The sequence below is a fragment of the Xyrauchen texanus genome, chromosome 12 (genome assembly GCF_025860055.1).
Source record: "Xyrauchen texanus isolate HMW12.3.18 chromosome 12, RBS_HiC_50CHRs, whole genome shotgun sequence".
NCBI lineage: Eukaryota > Metazoa > Chordata > Actinopteri > Cypriniformes > Catostomidae > Xyrauchen > Xyrauchen texanus.
Genome location: NC_068287.1, coordinates 37,298,066 through 37,318,904, shown reverse-complemented (window position 1 = coordinate 37,318,904; position 20,839 = coordinate 37,298,066). Strand labels below are relative to the sequence as shown.

Below are 20,839 nucleotides of genomic sequence, written 5' to 3'. Positions count from 1 at the left end.
ACGGGGAATTCTTCTCTTGTATCAACTAGCCATAGCCTAGCCTCCTTCGTTTTCCCTTTCCATACTCTCGAATATATCCGACTCACTCCACCATGGAGATGAAATATTCTCTTGAGCGACAACGTAGAAAGCTATTGCATGTGTGCAATGATGAAACAATCCCAAATGTGGACGTACATGTTTGTTATATTTTTTACTCTGCAGAGTCAATGCAATGCCTGCGAGTGGCTCGGCCGGTACAAGATGATAAGCTCGGAGTCTCTGACCCTGCTTTCCCAAATGGTGAGTAACTTACAATTGACAGCACTGATTTATTTATATTTCAGCAGAAATGTATTGTTCAAGTCTTACCAAGACTGGCTAAATGTGATTTTTATTGGTTTCATTTTATTGGTTAGGACTATTTTAAATGATTTGAAATAGGATACAGTGCAGGGTCTTTTTTCCTATCGGATGCACTTGACATTAAAACTGCAATGGAAGACATACAGTATGAGATATACTGTTTGTGACATATGAGAAATTACATTTTTACTCTGTCTGTCTTATAGGGTTCAGAACATCCTGTAGGAAATGTGCGATTTCGGGGCCCTGTACAAATTGATTGGCAAGGCTAAGGTAAGAAGAATATACTGTAAAGTATCAAATTTATCCAAAAACTAAAAATGTTCAGTATGACAACTGCTATTTTATTACATGTGAAATGCAAATAATCAGGAGTTAAAAATCCTTTATTTGTTTATAAAGCTTGACTATTTATACATCATGTCACTGTTTACAATCTGTAAGGACCATTTATGTCATGTTTAACACTATGTGCCCTGACAGGTGGAAGACCAGGTGAGGTTTCTTGCCTTGACCTTTGGCCATATCATCCACCTCATGGATGACAGAGAGCACATGAATTCAGTGAAATGGAACCACAAGACCATTGATAATTTTCTAAGTGTCCTGCACAGGCAGTCATCTGAACTAAAAGAATGTGTAAGTCTTGAGTAAAAGTATTACTACATAAATACCTAAAATCACTGCAGCTGGTCTAAAGGTATTATAGTGTCCTGCATGTGTGCATAAAACAGCTAAACTTATGTTGTTACATTATGTTATTTTCACTGTTTTTGCTCAACGTTTGCATTTTGTTTAGGTGTCTCAATACCATAAATCATCACACAAAGAGTCTTACGAGATAAGAATAAACAGGCACTTCAGGGATTTAATGAAAATTCTAAAGAAAAAGGTAAGTTCTCATTTGATTGCTTAATATCACCATAATATGTGAAGTCATTGGCTGTAATTTGGTCCATCTTTCATATTGGAAAAAGTGATCACATAAATCTGTTCAATAAATGAATGACTTGTATTACACAAACTACACAAAACATATTGATGTATACAGTACTGTGCAAAAGTTTTAGGCACTTGTAAAAATCATTGCAAAGTGAGGAATTAGTCAAAAGTAATGCTATATATAGTTTTCATTTATCAATTAACATCATAATAAGTCAGTAAAAACAACAATAAAGAAAAAGCAAAATCAATATTTGGTGTGACAGCCTTTGCCTTCAAAACAGCAATTCTCCTGTACACCTGTGTACACGACGTGACATCTGTTTTTCTAGGTTAGATAGGATTTTCCAAGCTTCTTGTAGAATTTGCCACAGTTCTTCTATCTATATAAGCTGTCTCAGTTACTTCTGTCTCTTCATGTAATCCCAGACTCTGTTATCAGTAAGGGGCTGTGTGGGGGCCATGCTATCTGTTGCAGGGCTCCCTGTTCTTCTATTTTATTTTATTTGCAAAAGGAACGTTTGGAAGTCTAAAATGTATACTTTATATTGAGATACCAAAGCTGAAGATATAAATAAGCATCAAATCTTTTTTTAGCATCAAATCTTTTTTTAAGACAAATCTTGAAACTTCTTAAGTTCCTAAGACTTTTGCCCAATTCTGAATATACAGTATTAATGTAAAGCCAGAGGAGGACTGGCTCCCCCAGCTGAGTCTGGTTCCTCTCTCAAGGCTTTTCTCTCTCTCTCTCTCTCTCTCTCTCTCTCTCTCTCTCGCATGCGTGAGCATCTGTTGAGCGAGTGTGAGAGTGTGTGGTCAGTGCGAGTGGTTTGTGCCCGCTGTGTCAAAAACAATTGCTTTCTCTTTCAATTCTTTTCTATTTCTTTTCTCTTTTTATTTATTTATTTTTATATCTGTGGTGTATTGAGTGGTGACACAGGTTTCCCTTGAGTGGTTTTCGGGCGTTGGCAACCAGTGTATCGCTGGGAAGCATGGCAGCTCAAAACACAAACACTAGTTTGGTTTCTCTCACTTGGCGTCACTGAGTGAAAGTGGCGTCTGCGGTGAATGTGGAAGAGTGCATTTTGGCCGTTGGGGATGTTGTTGGCCATGAATGTATTTTAGCGGCATCAAAAATGAACAATGCTATTGTTTTGTTTTTAAGTTCAGTTGAAAAAGCAAAGGAAGTAGTGGAGAAAGGATTAGTAATTCGTTTTTTACTAATTGTCAGAGATGTGTCCAATTTTAACAAAATTGATGAGCGTATGGATTTTTCACATGTCAGTGTAATGTCTGACACAAAGTCTCCTTCAGAGAGTGTTAACTTGAGTGATAATTTAATGATGGATAAAGATCAGGCTGTTATCAAAGCACCCTTGAAGAGGAAAAAGAATGACAAGGTTTCAGAATCTTAACAAGCTAGAAAAATGGAAAATGATAAGGAGTCTGATGTTGATGATATTGGCAATGAGAGTGATTTATCTGATTCTGGTGCTTCCAGTTGTTCCCAGAATGAATGGACAGTTTAAAACTGACAAAACAATCTAAGGGAGTACAAGATGTTGATTATTTTCCTGACATCAAACGTTTTGTGGAAAATACTAGACCTTTCCTGAGTGAGGGATGTTTCACAAACAGGGAGGTATATCGTTTGAAAAAATTTGTGACCAAGAACTCCAACAATAACTGATTCATTGATGGCAGTAAACTGGCTTAATTTTTTGGCCCTTATTGGCTGCTTTTTTCTTTACGGTTTAATTTTTTACTTTCACATGGGTGACGTTCGTATTGCATCCCTGAATGTAAATGGAGCCAGAGACTGTATAAAACATGTAGCAATATATGAAATCATGAATCAAAAGCAACTTGATGTTTTATTTGTGCAGGAAACACACAGTGATACAACAAATGCTATTGAATGGGCTAAAGAATTTAAAGGTCTCTCTTTTTTAAGTCATAAAACCTCACTCAGTGGAGGTGTTGCCATTTTATTTGCAAATAGTTTTATTCCTATCTCTTGTGAGATAGAAGAGGTTGTGAAAGGTAGACTGCTTAAGATTCGATTTGAGAACTATATCTTTGTTTTGATTTGTGTGTATGCCCCAACCCTATCAGTAGAAAGAATGGTGTTTTTAGATACTCTGTGTGTAACTTTGGATAAATGTAATGGTGAAGAGCATTTATTTCTGGGTGGAGACTTTAATTGTGTCGAAAATAATATAGACAGCAATCACGTAGAACCACATTTGCTTTCTCGAAAATGACTCTTTCAGATGATTGAAACAAATGATTTATGTGATGTATGGAGGAGTTTAAATGGGAACTTAAAACGGTACACATGGGCACATGCCCATGACAACATATTGTCATTGGCAAGACTAGATAGATTTCATAGTTTTAAACATCATCTTAGTTTTTTAAGAAATTTTTCATAACCCCAGTTGGGTTCTCGGATCACAGTCTTGACCTATGTACAGTAACTTTAAACTCTGTGAAGCCAAAAAGTGCTTGTTGGCATTTTAATACAAATTTACTTAGTGATGCACATTTTAAAGATACTTTTAATACTTTAATTTTTGGGGGAACATTTTAGGGTGAAAAAGCTCAATTTCAGTCTTTGCAAAAATGGTTGGAGTTTGATAAAATACAAATTAAGCAATTATGTCAACAGTGCTGGTGATGTGAGAGACATAAAGAACTGGCGACCTGTATTTTTATTGTGCTGTGATTATAAATTGCTCTCAAAAGTGTTAGCTACCAGACTAGGAAGGGTTTTGGAGGAAGTAATTAATTCTAGTCAGTACCTGGAAGATCCATTTTTGATAATATCCATTTGATAAGAGATTTATTTGATGTTTCTAAAATGATGGGTGTAGATATTTTGATTTCCTTAGATCAGGAAAAAGCATTTGATTGTGTTGAACATTACTATCTATGACATTGAGAGTTTACTGAAAATGAACGGTGGCTTATGTGCCACTTTTATAGTATGTTGTGGGGTAAGACAGGGGTGTTCTCTGTCGGGGATACTTTACACGTTGGCAATAGAACCACTTTTAAATAAATTGAGAAGAATTTTATAAGGGGTAACTTTGCAAGCCTGTACAAGCACTTTTTGTTTATCAGCATACACTGATGACGTTATCATAATACTTAACAAACAAAATTATGTGGATTTATTAATAAAAACATTGAGAGAATTTGGATCTATTTCTTCAGCAAGAATTAACCTGGATAAAAGCAAAGCAGTTTTAGTAGGAAAGTGGGAAAAAGCTATACCAATTCTCCCAATGGGTTTAAGTTGGGAAAAAGATGGTTTAAGGTATTTAGAAGTGTTTTTAGGAGATGACACGATTGTTCAAAAAAAAACAGGGAGGGAATAATTGAAAAACTTAAAGGCTCATGAAATGGACATGGATTGTTAAGAATTTGTCATATAGACGACGCACTCTGATTATTAATAATTTGGTGGCCTCTTCTTTATGGCACCGACTGGCTTGTATTGATCCAACTGCATGGTTGCTTTATATATTGTATATTATATTTGTATAAAGCTTGTGTAAAATCTTTTAACAAAAAGGTTTAAGTGGAAGAGTTGATACACCATGGCATGATGTTTTTAAGATGAGTAACAATGTTAGACCAGAATGGAGAGCACTTTACAAGCCACCGTTAAATAAAAGAGCTTGAGATTTACAATGGCGTATTCTACGTGGTATTATTGTAAGTTAATGCTTTTATTTTTAAATCCAAGTGTTGGTCAAGATTGTCCTTTTGTTTTCAAAGAGATACTGTTTTTCACATTTGATGTATTGTTTAAGGCTGAAGCCTTTTTTGATGTTTTGCAAAATCTTATTAACTGTTTTAATGAGGAGTTTTCTGTAGACTCTCTCTCTCTCTCTCTCTCTCTCTCTCTCTCTCTCTCTCTCTCTCTCTCTCTCTGCCCTTTTGTATGACCCTAATGGTTTACCCCAGTTATTCCAGACATTGTCAAAAATCTTCATATATTTCATGATTGTCCGCCACAGGCTTTTGACTTCTCTTGATAAAAAACATAACCGTTTATTATGTTTTTTATAGGATTATTGTATTTACTCTTCTGTTATGTGAATGCTACTTTGTGAAAACAAATAATGATGATGGAAAATGTCTTCAACATAAAAAGGAAAGTCATTTTGTACTCATGTAGAGTTGTTTCTCTTGTGTTTTTAAGGAATACAGTGCTCAGGGATGGGAACAGATCCGGAGAGCTGTGAGAAGTCACCTTAATAGGATGGACATCATTGCAAGCCATTTAAAGACCCTGCTGAGATATTAAAAGACAGAACTGGCGACAGGAGGAAAGAACCGCTTGACTTTGTGACAAACAAAAACTTGATGGTGTTTATATAATGATCTCACTTTTGTATTTAATTTCAATGAATGTAGCACTAATTTGTGCAGAATTGTAACAAAGTTTACCTTATGTGTTCTTTATGAAAACTTGAAAAAATCAGATCTGGTTATATTTCTCACACATATCTGACCAATTAACAAACTGAAACCTATTTATTTTTGCGTTTTGATGAGTGTTGTTCTTTGTGCAACACTCAGATGAAGTTATTATCTTGTTCACTTCTTTTTGAAGAAAAAGCGCTGCACTTTGGATAAAGTATTCATTCAGTTTCATCCAGTCAGCAATTCAGCAAAATATATGATTATCAGGTATTTTAGATATTTTATTTAGGTCCACATATTTATTATTTTTTATTGATCTGTGTTATTTAAATGTGTTTATTTATATATTTATTTATTTGCTGTAAAAGTTTTAAAATGAAAAATGTTTTATACTATTTATAAGATGAAGAAATAAATATTATTTATTGAAACTACTTATTTTTGTCGCATCACGCTTTTCTCAATGATTTCTTTCAGCTAAAACATGTTGTTCCATATAGTTTACTATACCAGACCACCGACTGCAAACTCAGATGCTTAATGCCCATTTTAATATCACACTTTGTAGTTTCCTTTTTACTGTTTGGATGAAAAATGACGCAGGTCCATCTCTATATTGGACAGGGGCTCAAAAATGGGGGTATTCGACAAATGCAACTCATAGGGCGCCAAAATCATACTTTTTAAATATCCTATAATACCTTACAAATAACCAAAAGCACAATTTAAACAATAATGAAAGGATCTATTTTATTTGAATACAATTTTTATTTCATTTTATTTAACATTTAAAAAAATACATATTAATAAATTATGAATGAAAAAAATAACATAAAAAACAGTAAAGTATTTTAATTTTTTATTTAAAATTATTTTATTTTTGATAAACAAAGAGAAAATCAAACGTAAAAATGTCAATCAAATTGTCTAATATTTAGAGGAGACTGTAGTCAGCGGCGCTGTACAAGAATGGCCGAGCAAAGCTGTAGACACACTGTGTCATCAAAGGATGTGAGACTGTTTAATTTAAGTGTTGAGAAACCAACCTCAGGCAAGTCAGATGGGTCAATTCAGGAATTAATAAACAAAAAATTGGGCATAGAAATGTGAGATTCATGTTGAACAATTAAACATCTTCTTTAGTTACTTTCGTTTTATGTTTAGATGGAAAATAAAGATGCAGACAAATTAAATGAAATTATATATATATATATATATATGTTATATACAATTCTAACTTAAATTCTAAATATAATCGTTCGAATTAAATAATTGGCATTGCACACAGTTGTAACTTTTGATTGAATTCTTGATTTTTCTTTTTTTTTTTAATTAGTTTTAATTATTATTATTATTTTTGTTTTTTAAGTATGTTTTTGTATAGGGCCTTTTAACGTTAGAGTATGTCTGCTCTTTCATAATTCTCCCTACAAAAAATCAAACGGTGTTATCTGTTGCCACAGTGGTGCTTGATCTGTTAAACGTGAATTTGTTGGTTTAAGGCTGCTGAGGTGGGCGGGGCAAGACTTCAAAGTGAGACTGTCTTCAAAACCAGATGGTTGGGGGTGCGACTATCAGCCTTGTCTCAAGTAAAAAGCTCTGTAAGTGGATAATACTCAAGTTACAGGACATATTAATTGTTCAATTTGAAGTTTTTGGGCATATTTTTTAAATACTATGTTTGGTTTGCATTAAATAAAATTAATTTATAAGGAAAATGCAATTTTATGTGGTGGCCCATTTTACCTGAAGGTGGTAGATAAAATGCCCCACCAACTTTCAGTTCAAATGGGCCACTTTCCAAATATAATTTTAATGTATTTTGTTACTGCTCATCTTAAAGATATTTTATATTACTCATCAAAAAATCATACATGTATACAACATATTCAATCTAACTCCATAGCCTACACTTTATTTTTCCAGATATAATGCCAAGAAGTAAGAACAGAAAGGGAGAGAGACGAAAGGAACAGAATGTACATAGAGAAGAAAGAAATGTAAAAAGAGGAAAATATTTCATCAGTGGAGTGAGGAGAGAATAAAAGGAGTAACTTTTAACATCATTTTATGATTGTAATGTTCTAAAGATTGTACCAAATATCCTTTTTATAACTAAGTCTTATTCTAATGTTTTTAAGAGAACAACCTTTAACTTTTCATTTTGTGATGCTACACATTTGTTTCTACACAGTTTAAGAAACATATTCATTGTTTTAAATTTTGTTTTAAAATTAAATGTATTGTTCATTGATTCATGTTTAGTTTGAAATGTTATGGTCCATTTAACCTGATGAGGTGGCACAGTTTACATGATAATGATGTGGTTGTCTTTGTGGGTGACCTTTGACAAATTAATTGATGTGGGACAAAAAATATATAATTTTTTCGACAGGTGTTTAGACAATTAACCAAAAAGTTGCCCATTTTAGTTGATTTCACCCTAAGTTTATTATATTTTTCAGGTCTCCTTAAAAGAAAATACCATAAGTCTACTAGTTTTATTATTGGACATGGTTGTATGAAATCAGTGAAATGAATTTTTTTTTTTTATAATTTCAATAATAATAACAATAATATAATCGGGGTCCAAGCACATGTGAAGAAATAAACATAATAATCAGAATTGACAGAAATGATCCAGTGGATGCCAAATAATGCAAACTGACAGAATAGATTCTTTCCTAAACTAAATTTGTTGAAAATTTTGTACCAATATTTTGAAGCTGTAAAAAGCATATAAAAACAGCATAAATTCAATCCATTTGAGTCCAGTGGTTGTAAAGATAAAGATAATCCATATCTTTTGAAGCAAATTATTCAAGATTTTTGGCCCAAAATGTGTTTTTTGTTTGATTTGTTTTGTCTGAGTCAAATGAAAGGAACCGGATGTCTCTCCGATGGTCTGGTGCAGAGATATGTGATTTTTTTACATGATTGCTAGGGTAACCCCATTTGGTTGCTAGGCAGTTACTTTGATAATACTCAAAAGGCTCCTTGCTACCTTGAGTCAAATGAAAGGAACCGGATGTCTCTCCGATGTTCTGGTGCAGAGATACATGATTTGTTATTTGGTTGCTAGGTTAACCCCATTTGGATGCTAGGCAGTTACCAAGGTGACACTGAAAAGGCTCCTTGTTACCCTTAGTCAAATGAGGTTTTGTTGCTAGGGTGCTCTAAATGATGATACCTGAAGTTTGATTGCTCACCCAAGTAAAACAATTCAACTGTCATTTCTTTAGGACATTCTGATCCAACGGGATCACAATCAGCCATTTTGAATATAAGCCAATGGGGCTGGTTGCAATGGGGCTCTAAATGGCTGCTACGGCATGGCAAGCCAATGAGCAGAGAGATTCTTATTGGCCTATTACTAACCTGACTCAAAAGATCCAATCCCCAAGTGTCTGCGACATTCTGGCCGGAAGATATCCTTCTGAGCCATTTTGAATGGAAGTCTATGGGGCGGTTACTAGGGTGCCGTAAATCGTTGCTAGGGTGTGGCTATCATCCAAGATGATACTTAAAGACTGATTGGTAGTCCAAGTGAAATGTGCCTGCCCCTATGTCTCTACGACATTCTGATTGGGAGAAATTATCCCACAAATTTAATTGTCTTGTCACAGTAGTAAAAAAACTATTGTTTTCATGGGGGAGACCCTTGCGATAGTATGCCTATGGTGCATCTTTGAGCCAGTTTTTCCCCCCAGGGTACATCTTACCCCCAATCTCATGTAATTATCCAAAACTGCTTGGTAGACCGTATTAAACTAGTCCACCTGATCCGGAGATATGATCTCTCAAAATTTGTCACAATGCAAATTCTATGGGATTTTTTGGGACATTTTTTGCACGGGTGCACCATACCCCCATAGAAACGTCATAGCACAGGTGTCATAAATAGTTTGGTTGATTTGACAGCTAATTTGTGGGTTTATGCCAAACGGTGTAGGACAAGTCAAGCCAACCTAATTAGATAGCCTGAAAACAACTAAAACAATGTTAAAGTGCCATAATTTTGAGAAACATCTTCTGAAGTATCACACAGATTTGGTATTTTTTTCATTCCTGATTGTTTTAGCGCCACTGAGAGGTAAAGGTATGATTTTATTTTTCATATGTCCTCTAAATTACCCCCATACAAACTTTTCTCAAATTTTGTGAAAATATCTCATTACATTCAAGTCCATCCATCCATAACTGTTTAAGTAAAAGTGGCAATGCAAACAGCTAATGTTTTGGTGTAGCATTGCGACATTCAATCGAAGGTTAAAACTTTTTGGATAATTCTTAATAATGAAACTCCAGAGAATCTTTCTGCACTGGTTTGGTTCAGATCGGGTGAACTGAATAGGACTAGATCAAATAGCTGCTAAAATGTGATTTTGTTGATGGCTGACCATGTTTTTCTAGGTAAAATTTCAAGTCAATCGGCCCAGATGTTCCAAAGTTAGATCCTTTTTACGTGTTTAGATTTATAGCGCCACCAAGAGGTGGAGGTTCACAGCTGCTTTTGTGTGTCCTTAGTATTAATCCAAACATATGTTTACCAAATTTGGTAACAGTATCTTATTCTGCTTAGGAATAATAACCATTTTTATAAATGTGGTCTTATCCATTATGAACATTTTGGCTTACTGTTTGACGATAAATCAAAATGTCCAAATTCCTTTGATAACATTTCATTTTGGGACACCAGAGAATCACTCTGCACTGGTTTGCTTCCGATTAGGTGAACGGCCTAGGACTAGTTTGAAAAAGTCATCTTTTAAAATAATCTTAAGTATTTATTGAACGTTTTGTTTCACACCAATGGTCTTTAAGGTAAAGTTGTTCAGAATGAGGACATCTACAATATGGTGTGAATAATGTATTTCTTTGTTAAAAACAGCGGTATTTACAACGATTTACACGCATGTAAAATAAGACAGTACCTCCTGGTGGCCAACGTTTTTCAAATTTTACACAAACCTCTTGGGCCAAGAGACAAATGCTACATAAAAGCTGCTGAAAGCTGATTGGTCGATAGCGGACATATATTTAAAGATATGTCACTATCTTCATAGACCATGATGACACCTTGGACAAAGACATTGCATGCAAAATTTCAAGTCAGTCGGATATATATTTAGATCTATTTTTTATTTTGTAATTTGTATTATAGCGCCACCAAGAGGCAAAGGTGTGCAATATTTTGTGTGTGTCCTCAGAATGAGCCCAAATTTGGCGTTAATATTTCAATCTGTTCAAAAGTTATAACCGTTTAGGTAAAATGGATATGCCCACCACAAACGTTTTGCGATAAATCAGAATTTCAAAATTGCTTTGATAACTTTTCATATTGGAACTCTGCTTAATATTTCTGCACTGGTTTAGTTCCAGTCGGGCAAATGGCCTAGGATGAGTTTGTTTCAATTTTTTCCAACAATCCAAAATATCAGGAAAACGAAGGGTCGGAGCAAAACTCTGACAGGGGCAAAACTCTTGTGCATGATGCAAGGAATCACAGAGCAAAAATGTTTTTGTGTGTCCTTAGAAAAACTCTATCTGCATGTGAACCAAATTTTGGTGACAGTATCTGATTCAGTTAACCAGTTTAGTAAAAGTGGTCACACCATTATGAAAGTTTGGACATAGACTATTTGACGATAAATTTCGAATTTCAAATTCATTTGAAAACTTTTCATTTTGGGACTCCAGATAATCTTTGTGCACTGGTTTGGTTCCAATCGGGTGAACGGACTAGGACTAGTTCAAATAAGTAATCTTTTAAAATAATCACAAGTATTTCAAATAATTGATACTTAAGGCAAAGTTGTTCAGAATGAGGATGTTTACAGCAAAGTCACTTTTTATATTTTTATCTGAGCTTAAAGTAAAAATAGTTTCTTAGTAAAAGCTGAAATTCTTGAAGAAAGAAATCTTAGCATGCATGGTGCAAAATAATAATAATAACAATAATAATAATAATAATAATAATAATAATAATAATAATAATAATAATAACAATAATAATATCATGGTCAGAATAACGAGCTGACTTCAAACGTTTTGGCGTAACCTTTGACGATAAATCAGAATTTCAAAATTCCTTTGATAACTTTTCATATTGGGAATCTGCTGAATCTTTCTGCACTGGTTTGGTTCCGATCGGGCAAACGGCCTATAGGAAGAGTTCGTTTAGATTTTAATGTTTTTTTTTTTTTCAAACAATCCAAAATATTGGGAAAACGGAGGGGTGGAGGAAAACACCTTATAGGGGTTGAAACTGGACTATAGTGTCCAACGGATGGGTGTCTGTACGACTGAGTAGTGGGGGTGTCTGAACCTTTGATTCTTGAACCCTTAAATACACTAGAGTAAAGTATTCTTTTGATAAGTGATCTGGTGGGAAATCAAAGCAAAGCATTGCAATTTGCTTGCTCATTATTTTCGCATTATTTTCGCAAAGATTGCATTGCAGTGGCATTCCAGTGAACTGCAGCAGGAGAAAGTGCGGTGAAATCCAATGAGAGTGATGTCAGCACGTTCCATTACAAAGCGCAACGCTCTACGTCACACCTTATTTAAACCGAAAGTTTTTCTACCCGCTGCCAAATCTGCTGTGAACACGAACGAGTTTCCCCTTCTTCAGCGACCTTGAAATACTTTGGAATCAGGTAGGTCTTCTTGACCTGTGGGATTACTTTGACCTATATGTAAGTTTATGTTGCCATTAGCGTGGGAAAATCGTTGCATTAACCAGGACTGACTGTGTCTGTATTGAACTGCGGTCTTGTAAACTAAAGTGAATTAAAGAGCTCTAAAACTAAATTTTCTAAAAGTACTTTTGATCAATTTTAAAATGCAAGTACATTTAAAAGTTCATAGATAAGAGAAGTTATTTCTTATGGTATTCGCTATACTCTCTTAAGAAAGTAGAAAGTGAAAGTAAAAACGTATGAAAAGACTGTACGGGGAATTCTTCTCTTGTATCAACTAGCCATAGCCTAGCCTCCTTCGTTTTCCCTTTCCATACTCTCGAATATATCCGACTCACTCCACCATGGAGATGAAATATTCTCTTGAGCGACAACGTAGAAAGCTATTGCATGTGTGCAATGATGAAACAATCCCAAATGTGGACGTACATGTTTGTTATATTTTTTACTCTGCAGAGTCAATGCAATGCCTGCGAGTGGCTCGGCCGGTACAAGATGATAAGCTCGGAGTCTCTGACCCTGCTTTCCCAAATGGTGAGTAACTTACAATTGACAGCACTGATTTATTTATATTTTAATAGCAATTTATTGTTCAAGTCTTACCAAGACTGGCTAAATGTGATTTTATTGGTTTCATTTTATTGGTTAGGACTATTTTAAATGATTTGAAATAGGATACAGTGCATGGTCTTTTTCCTATCGGATGCACTTGACATTAAAACTGCAATGGAAGACATACAGTATGAGATATACTGTTTGTGACATATGAGAAATTACATTTTTACTCTGTCTGTCTTATAGGGTGCAGAACATCCTGTAGGAAATGTGCGATTTCCGGGCCCTGTACAAATTGATTGGCAAGGCTAAGGTAAGAAGAATATACTGTAAAGTATCAAATTTATCCAAAAACTAAAAATGTTCAGTATGACAACTGCTATTTTATTACATGTGAAATGCGAATAATCAGGAGTTAAAAATCCTTTATTTGTTTATAAAGCTTGACTATTTATACATCATGTCACTGTTTACAATCTGTAAGGACCATTTATGTCACGTTTAACACTATGTGCCCTGACAGGTGGAAGACCAGGTGAGGTTTCTTGCCTTGACCTTTGGCCATATCATCCACCTCATGGATGACAGAGAGCACATGAATTCAGTGAAATGGAACCACAAGGCCATTGATAATTTTCTAAATGTCCTGCACAGGCAGTCATCTGAACTAAAAGAATGTGTAAGTCTTGAGTAAAAGTATTACTACATAAATACCTAAAATCACTGCAGCTGGTCTAAAGGCATTATAGTGTCCTGCATGTGTGCATAAAACAGCTAAACTTATGAGCTTGTTACATGTTTGCATTTTGTTTAGGTGTCTCAATACCATAAATCATCACACAAAGAGTCTTACGAGATAAGAATAAACAGGCACTTCAGGGATTTAATGAAAATTCTAAAGAAAAAGGTAAGTTCTCATTTGATTGCTTAATATCACTATAATATGTGAAGTCATTGGCTGTAATTTGGATACCAAAGCTGAAGATATAAATAAGCATCTTAAGACAAATCTTGAAACTTCTTAAGTTCCTAAGACTTTTGCCCAATTCTGAAAATACAATATTAATGTAAAGCCAGAGGAGGACTGGCTCCCCAGCTGAGTCTGGCTCCTCTTTCAATGCTTTTCTCTCTCTCTCTCTCTCTCTCTCTCTCTCTCTCTCTCTCTCTCTCTCTCTCTCTCTCTCAGCCCTTTTGTATGACCCTAGTGGTTTACCCCAGTCATTCCAGTCATTGCCAAGCACATTGCCAAAACTTTTCACATAATTTCATGATTGTCCGCCACAGGCTTTTGACTTCTCTTGTATAAAAAACATAACCGTTTATTATGTTTTTTATAGGATTATTGTATTTACTCTTCTGTTATGTGAATGCTACTTTGTAAAAACAAATATCAATGATGGAAAATGTCTTCAACATAAAAAGGAAAGTCATTTTGTACTCATGTAGAGTTGTTTCTCTTGTGTTTTTAAGGAATACAGTGCTCAGGGATGGGAACAGATCCGGAGAGCTGTGAGAAGTCACCTTAATAGGATGGACATCATTGCAAGCCATTTAAAGACCCTGCTGAGATATTAAAAGACAGAACTGGCGACAGGAGGAAAGAACCGCTTGACTTTGTGACAAACAAAAACTTGATGGTGTTTATATAATGATCTCACTTTTGTATTTAATTTCAATGAATGTAGCACTAATTTGTGCAGAATTGTAACAAAGTTTACCTTATGTGTTCTTTATGAAAACTTGAAAAAATCAGATCTGGTTATATTTCTCACACATATCTGACCAATTAACAAACTGAAACCTATTTATTTTTGCGTTTTGATGAGTGTTGTTCTTTGTGCAACACTCAGATGAAGTTATTATCTTGTTCACTTCTTTTTGAAGAAAAAGCGCTGCACTTTGGATAAAGTATTCATTCAGTTTCATCCAGTCAGCAATTCAGCTAAATATATGATTATCAGGTATTTTAGATATTTTATTTAGGTCCACATATTTATTATTTTTTATTGATCTGTGTTATTTAAATGTGTTTATTTATATATTTATTTATTTGCTGTAAAAGTTTTAAAATGAAAAATGTTTTATACTATTTATAAGATGAAGAAATAAATATTATTTATTGAAACTACTTATTTTTGTCACGTCACGCTTTTCTCAATGATTTCTTTCAGCTAAAACATGTTGTTCCATATAGTTTACTATAACAGACCACCGACTGCAAACTCAGATGCTTAATGCCCATTTTAATATCACACTTTGTAGTTTCCTTTTTACTGTTTGGATGAAAAATGACGCAGGTCCATCTCTATATTGGACAGGGGCTCAAAAATGGGGGTATTCGACAAATGCAACTCATAGGGGCGCCAAAATCATACTTTTTAAATATCCTATAATACCTTACAAATAACCAAAAGCACAATTTAAACAATAATGAAAGGATCTATTTTATTTGAATACAATTTTTATTTCATTTTATTTAACATTTAAAAAAATACATATTAATAAATTATGAATGAAAAAAATAACATAAAAAACAGTAAAGTATTTTAATTTTTTATTTAAAATTATTTTATTTTTGATAAACAAAGAGAAAATCAAACGTAAAAATGTCAATCAAATTGTCTAATATTTAGAGGAGACTGTAGTCAGCGGCGCTGTACAAGAATGGCCGAGCAAAGCTGTAGACACACTGTGTCATCAAAGGATGTGAGACTGTTTAATTTAAGTGTTGAGAAACCAACCTCAGGCAAGTCAGATGGGTCAATTCAGGAATTAATAAACAAAAAATTGGGCATAGAAATGTGAGATTCATGTTGAACAATTAAACATCTTCTTTAGTTACTTTCGTTTTATGTTTAGATGGAAAATAAAGATGCAGACAAATTAAATGAAATTATATATATATATATATATATATATATATATATATATATATATATATATATATATATATATACTATATTCTAACTTAAATTCTAAATATAATAGTTCGAATTAAATAATTGGCATTGCACACAGTTGTAACTTTTGATTGAATTTTTGATTTTTCTTTTTTTTAATTAGTTTTAATTATTATTATTATTTTTGTTTTTTAAGTATGTTTTTGTATAGGGCCTTTTAACGTTAGAGTATGTCTGCTCTTTCATAATTCTCCCTACAAAAAATCAAACGGTGTTATCTGTTGCCACAGTGGTGCTTGATCTGTTAAACGTGAATTTGTTGGTTTAAGGCTGCTGAGGTGGGCGGGGCAAGACTTCAAAGTGAGACTGTCTTCAAAACCAGATGGTTGGGGGTGCGACTATCAGCCTTGTCTCAAGTAAAAAGCTCTGTTAGTGGATAATACTCAAGTTACAGGACATATTAATTGTTCAATTTGAAGTTTTTGGGCATATTTTTTAAATACTATGTTTGGTTTGCATTAAATAAAATTAATTTATAAGAAAAATGCAATTTTATGTGGTGGCCATTTTACCTGAAGGTGGTAGATAAAATGCCCCACCAACTTTCAGATCAAATGGGCCACTTTCCAAATATAATTTTAATGTATTTTGTTACTGCTCATCTTAAAGATATTTTATATTACTCATCAAAAAAATCATACATGTATACAACATATTCAATCTAACTCCATATCCTACACTTTATTTTTCCAGATATAATGCCAAGAAGTAAGAACAGAAAGGGAGAGAGACGAAAGGAACAGAATGTACATAGAGAAGAAAGAAATGTAAAAAAGAGGAAAATATTTCATCAGTGGAGTGAGGAGAGAATAAAAGGAGTAACTTTTAACATCATTTTATGATTGTAATGTTCTAAAGATTGTACCAAATATCCTTTTTATAACTAAGTCTTATTCTAATGTTTTTAAGAGAACAACCTTTAACTTTTCATTTTGTGATGCTACACATTTGTTTCTACACAGTTTAAGAAACATATTCATTGTTTTAAATTTTGTTTTAGAATTAAATGTATTGTTCATTGATTCATGTTTAGTTTGAAATGTTATGGTCCATTTAACCTGATGAGGTGGCACAGTTTACATGATAATGATGTGGTTGTCTTTGTGGGTGACCTTTGACAAATTAATTGATGTGGGACAAAAAATATATAATTTTTTCGACAGGTGTTTAGACAATTAACCAAAAAGTTGCCCATTTTAGTTGATTTCACCCTAAGTTTATTATATTTTTCAGGTCTCCTTAAAAGAAAATACCATAAGTCTACTAGTTTTATTATTGGACATGGTTGTATGAAATCAGTGAAATGAATTTTTTTTTTTTATAATTTCAATAATAATAACAATAATATAATCGGGGTCCAAGCACATGTGAAGAAATAAACATAATAATCAGAATTGACAGAAATGATCCAGTGGATGCCAAATAATGCAAACTGACAGAATAGATTCTTTCCTAAACTAAATTTGTTGAAAATTTTGTACCAATTTTTGAAGCTGTAAAAAGCATATAAAAACAGCATAAATTCAATCCATTTGAGTCCAGTGGTTGTAAAGATAAAGATAATCCATATCTTTTGAAGCAAAATTATTCAAGATTTTTGGCCCAAAATGTGTTTTTTGTTTGATTTGTTTTGTCTGAGTCAAATGAAAGGAACCGGATGTCTCTCCGATGGTCTGGTGCAGAGATATGTGATTTTTTTACATGGTTGCTAGGGTAACCCCATTTGGTTGCTAGGCAGTTACTTTGATAATACTCAAAAGGCTCCTTGCTACCTTGAGTCAAATGAAAGGAACCGGATGTCTCTCCGATGTTCTGGTGCAGAGATACATGATTTGTTATTTGGTTGCTAGGTTAACCCCATTTGGATGCTAGGCAGTTACCAAAGTGATACTGAAAAGGCTCCTTGTTACCCTTAGTCAAATGAGGTTTTGTTGCTAGGGTGCTCTAAATGATGATACCTGAAGTTTGATTGCTCACCCAAGTAAAACAATTCAACTGTCATTTCTTTAGGACATTCTGATCCAACGGGATCACAATCAGCCATTTTGAATATAAGCCAATGGGGCTGGTTGCAATGGGGCTCTAAATGGCTGCTACGGCATGGCAAGCCAATGAGCAGAGAGATTCTTATTGGCCTATTACTAACCTGACTCAAAAGATCCAATCCCCAAGTGTCTGCGACATTCTGGCCGGAAGATATCCTTCTGAGCCATTTTGAATGGAAGTCTATGGGGCGGTTACTAGGGTGCCGTAAATCGTTGCTAGGGTGTGGCTATGCCATTTCCAAGATGATACTTAAAGACTGATTGGTAGTCCAAGTGAAATGTGCCTGCCCCTATGTCTCTACGACATTCTGATTGGGAGAAATTATCCCACAAAATTAATTGTCTTGTCACAGTAGTAAAAAACTATTGTTTTCATGGGGGAGACCCTTGCGATAGTATGCCTATGGTGCATCTTTGAGCCAGTTTTTCCCCCAGGGTACATCTTACCCCCAATCTCATGTAATTATCCAAAACTGCTTGGTAGACCGTATTAAACTAGTCCACCTGATCCGGAGATATGATCTCTCAAAATTTGTCACAATGCAAATTCTATGGGATTTTTGGGACATTTTTTGCACGGGTGCACCATACCCCCATAGAAACGTCATAGCACAGGTGTCATAAATAGTTTGGTTGATTTGACAGCTAATTTGTGGGTTTATGCCAAACGGTGTAGGACAAGTCAAGCCAACCTAATTAGATAGCCTGAAAACAACTAAAACAATGTTAAAGTGCCATAATTTTGAGAAACATCTTCTGAAGTATCACACAGATTTGGTATTTTTTTCATTCCTGATTGTTTTAGCGCCACTGAGAGGTAAAGGTATGATTTTATTTTTCATATGTCCTCTAAATTACCCCCATACAAACTTTTCTCAAATTTTGTGAAAATATCTCATTACATTCAAGTCCATCCATCCATAACTGTTTAAGTAAAAGTGGCAATGCAAACAGCTAATGTTTTGGTGTAGCATTGCGACATTCAATCGAAGGTTAAAACTTTTGGATAATTCTTAATAATGAAACTCCAGAGAATCTTTCTGCACTGGTTTGGTTCAGATCGGGTGAACTGAATAGGACTAGATCAAATAGCTGCTAAAATGTGATTTTGTTGATGGCGACCATGTTTTTCTAGGTAAACTTTCAAGTCAATCGGCCCAGATGTTCCAAAGTTAGATCCTTTTTACGTGTTTAGATTTATAGCGCCACCAAGAGGTGGAGGTTCACAACTGCTTTTGTGTGTCCTTAGTATTAATCCAAACATATGTTTACCAAATTTGGTAACAATATCTTATTCTGCTTAGGAATAATAACCATTTTTATAAAAGTGGTCTTATCCATTATGAAAATTTTGGCTTACTGTTTGACGATAAATCAAAATGTCCAAATTCCTTTGATAACATTTCATTTTGGGACACCAGAGAATCACTCTGCACTGGTTTGCTTCCGATTAGGTGAACGGCCAAGGACTAGTTTGAAAAAGTCATCTTTTAAAATAATCTTAAGTATTTATTTATTGAACGTTTTGTTTCACACCAATGGTCTTTAAGGTAAAGTTGTTCAGAATGAGGAGATCTACAATATGGTGCTGAATAATGTATTTCTTTGTTAAAAACAGCGGTATTTACAACGATTTACACGCATGTAAAATAAGACAGTACCTCCTGGTGGCCAACGTTTTTCAAATTTTACACAAACCTCTTGGGCCAAGAGACAAATGCTACATAAAAGCTGCTGAAAGCTGATTGGTCGATAGCGGACATATTTTTAAAGATATGCCACTATCTTCATAGACCATGATGACACCTTGGACAAAGACATTGCATGCAAAATTTCAAGTCAATCGGATATATATTTAGATCTATTTTTTATTTTGTAATTTGTATTATAGCGCCACCAAGAGGCAAAGGTGTGCAATATTTTGTGTGTGTCCTCAGAATGAGCCCAAATTTGGCGTTAATATTTCAATCCAGGCCAGCTGACAGTCTTGCCTGGGCCCGGGACAAGATAATCTTAGATGGGCCCCCCCCATGCCCAGATCTCTCCTTTTCCCTTGCTCTTCCTCTCCTGTTCCCCTCCTCCGCTCTTCCTCTCCTGTTCCTCTCCTCTGCTCTTCCTCTCCTGTTCCCCTCCTCTGCTCTTCCTCTCCTGTTCTCCTCCTCTGCCCTTCCTCTCCTGTTCCCCTCCACTGCTCTTCCTCTCCTGTTCCCCTCCTCTGCTCTTCCTCTCCTGTTCCTCTCCTCTGCTCTTCCTCTCCTGTTCCCCTCCTCTGCTCTTCCTCTCCTGTTCCCTTCCTCTCCTCTTCCTCTCTTGTTCTTCTCCCCTCCTCTGCTCTTCCTCTCCTTTTCCCCTCCTCTGCTCTTCCTCTCCTGTTCCCCTCCTCTGCTCTTCCTCTCTTGTTCTTCTCCCCTCCTCTGCTCTTCCTCTCCTGTTCTCCTCCTCTGCTCTTCCTCTCCTGTTCCCCTCCTCTGCTCTTCCTCTCCTGTTCTTCTCCCCTCCTCTGCTCTTCCTCTCCTGTTCCCCTCCTCTGCTCTTAATCTCCTGTTCCCCTCCTCTGCTCTTCCTCTCTTGTTCTTCTCCCTCCTCTGCTCTTCCTCTCCTGTTCTCCTCCTCTGCTCTTCCTCTCCTGTTCCCCTCCTCTGCTCTTCCTCTCTTGTTCTTCTCCCCTCCTCTGCTCTTCCTCTCCTGTTCCCCTCCTCTGCTCTTCCTCTCCTGTTCCCCTCCTCTGCTATTCCTCTCCTGTTCCTCTCCCCTCCTCTGTTCTTCCTCTCTGACGGAGCTACCAAACTCAACTGTTTCTGTCAAAGATAACGCATCACTCTCTCTGTCACCTGACTGCAGCTGGATCTCTCTC

The 20,839-nt window shown here is 35.1% G+C and overlaps 1 protein-coding gene and 2 pseudogenes across 6 annotated transcripts in view; all 3 read left to right on the top strand.

The window, feature by feature from the left end:
• ifnphi1 (interferon phi 1) overlaps positions 1–20,839 on the top strand; it is a 44,154-nt gene that overhangs the window by 371 nt on the left and 22,944 nt on the right. For 2 of the 6 annotated variants that reach the window (XM_052139085.1, XM_052139089.1), the window contains exon 1: positions 12,354–12,383. The exons of the other annotated variants lie outside the window; for them this stretch is intronic. The gene's annotated coding sequence lies outside the window, so the exon portion shown is untranslated. Of the gene's footprint in view, positions 1–12,353; positions 12,384–20,839 lie in introns of those variants that run through there. 6 annotated transcript variants of the gene reach the window in all.
• On the top strand, positions 139–5,821 carry LOC127652742 (interferon a3-like; annotated as a pseudogene).
• Positions 12,677–14,773, top strand: LOC127652740 (interferon a3-like; annotated as a pseudogene).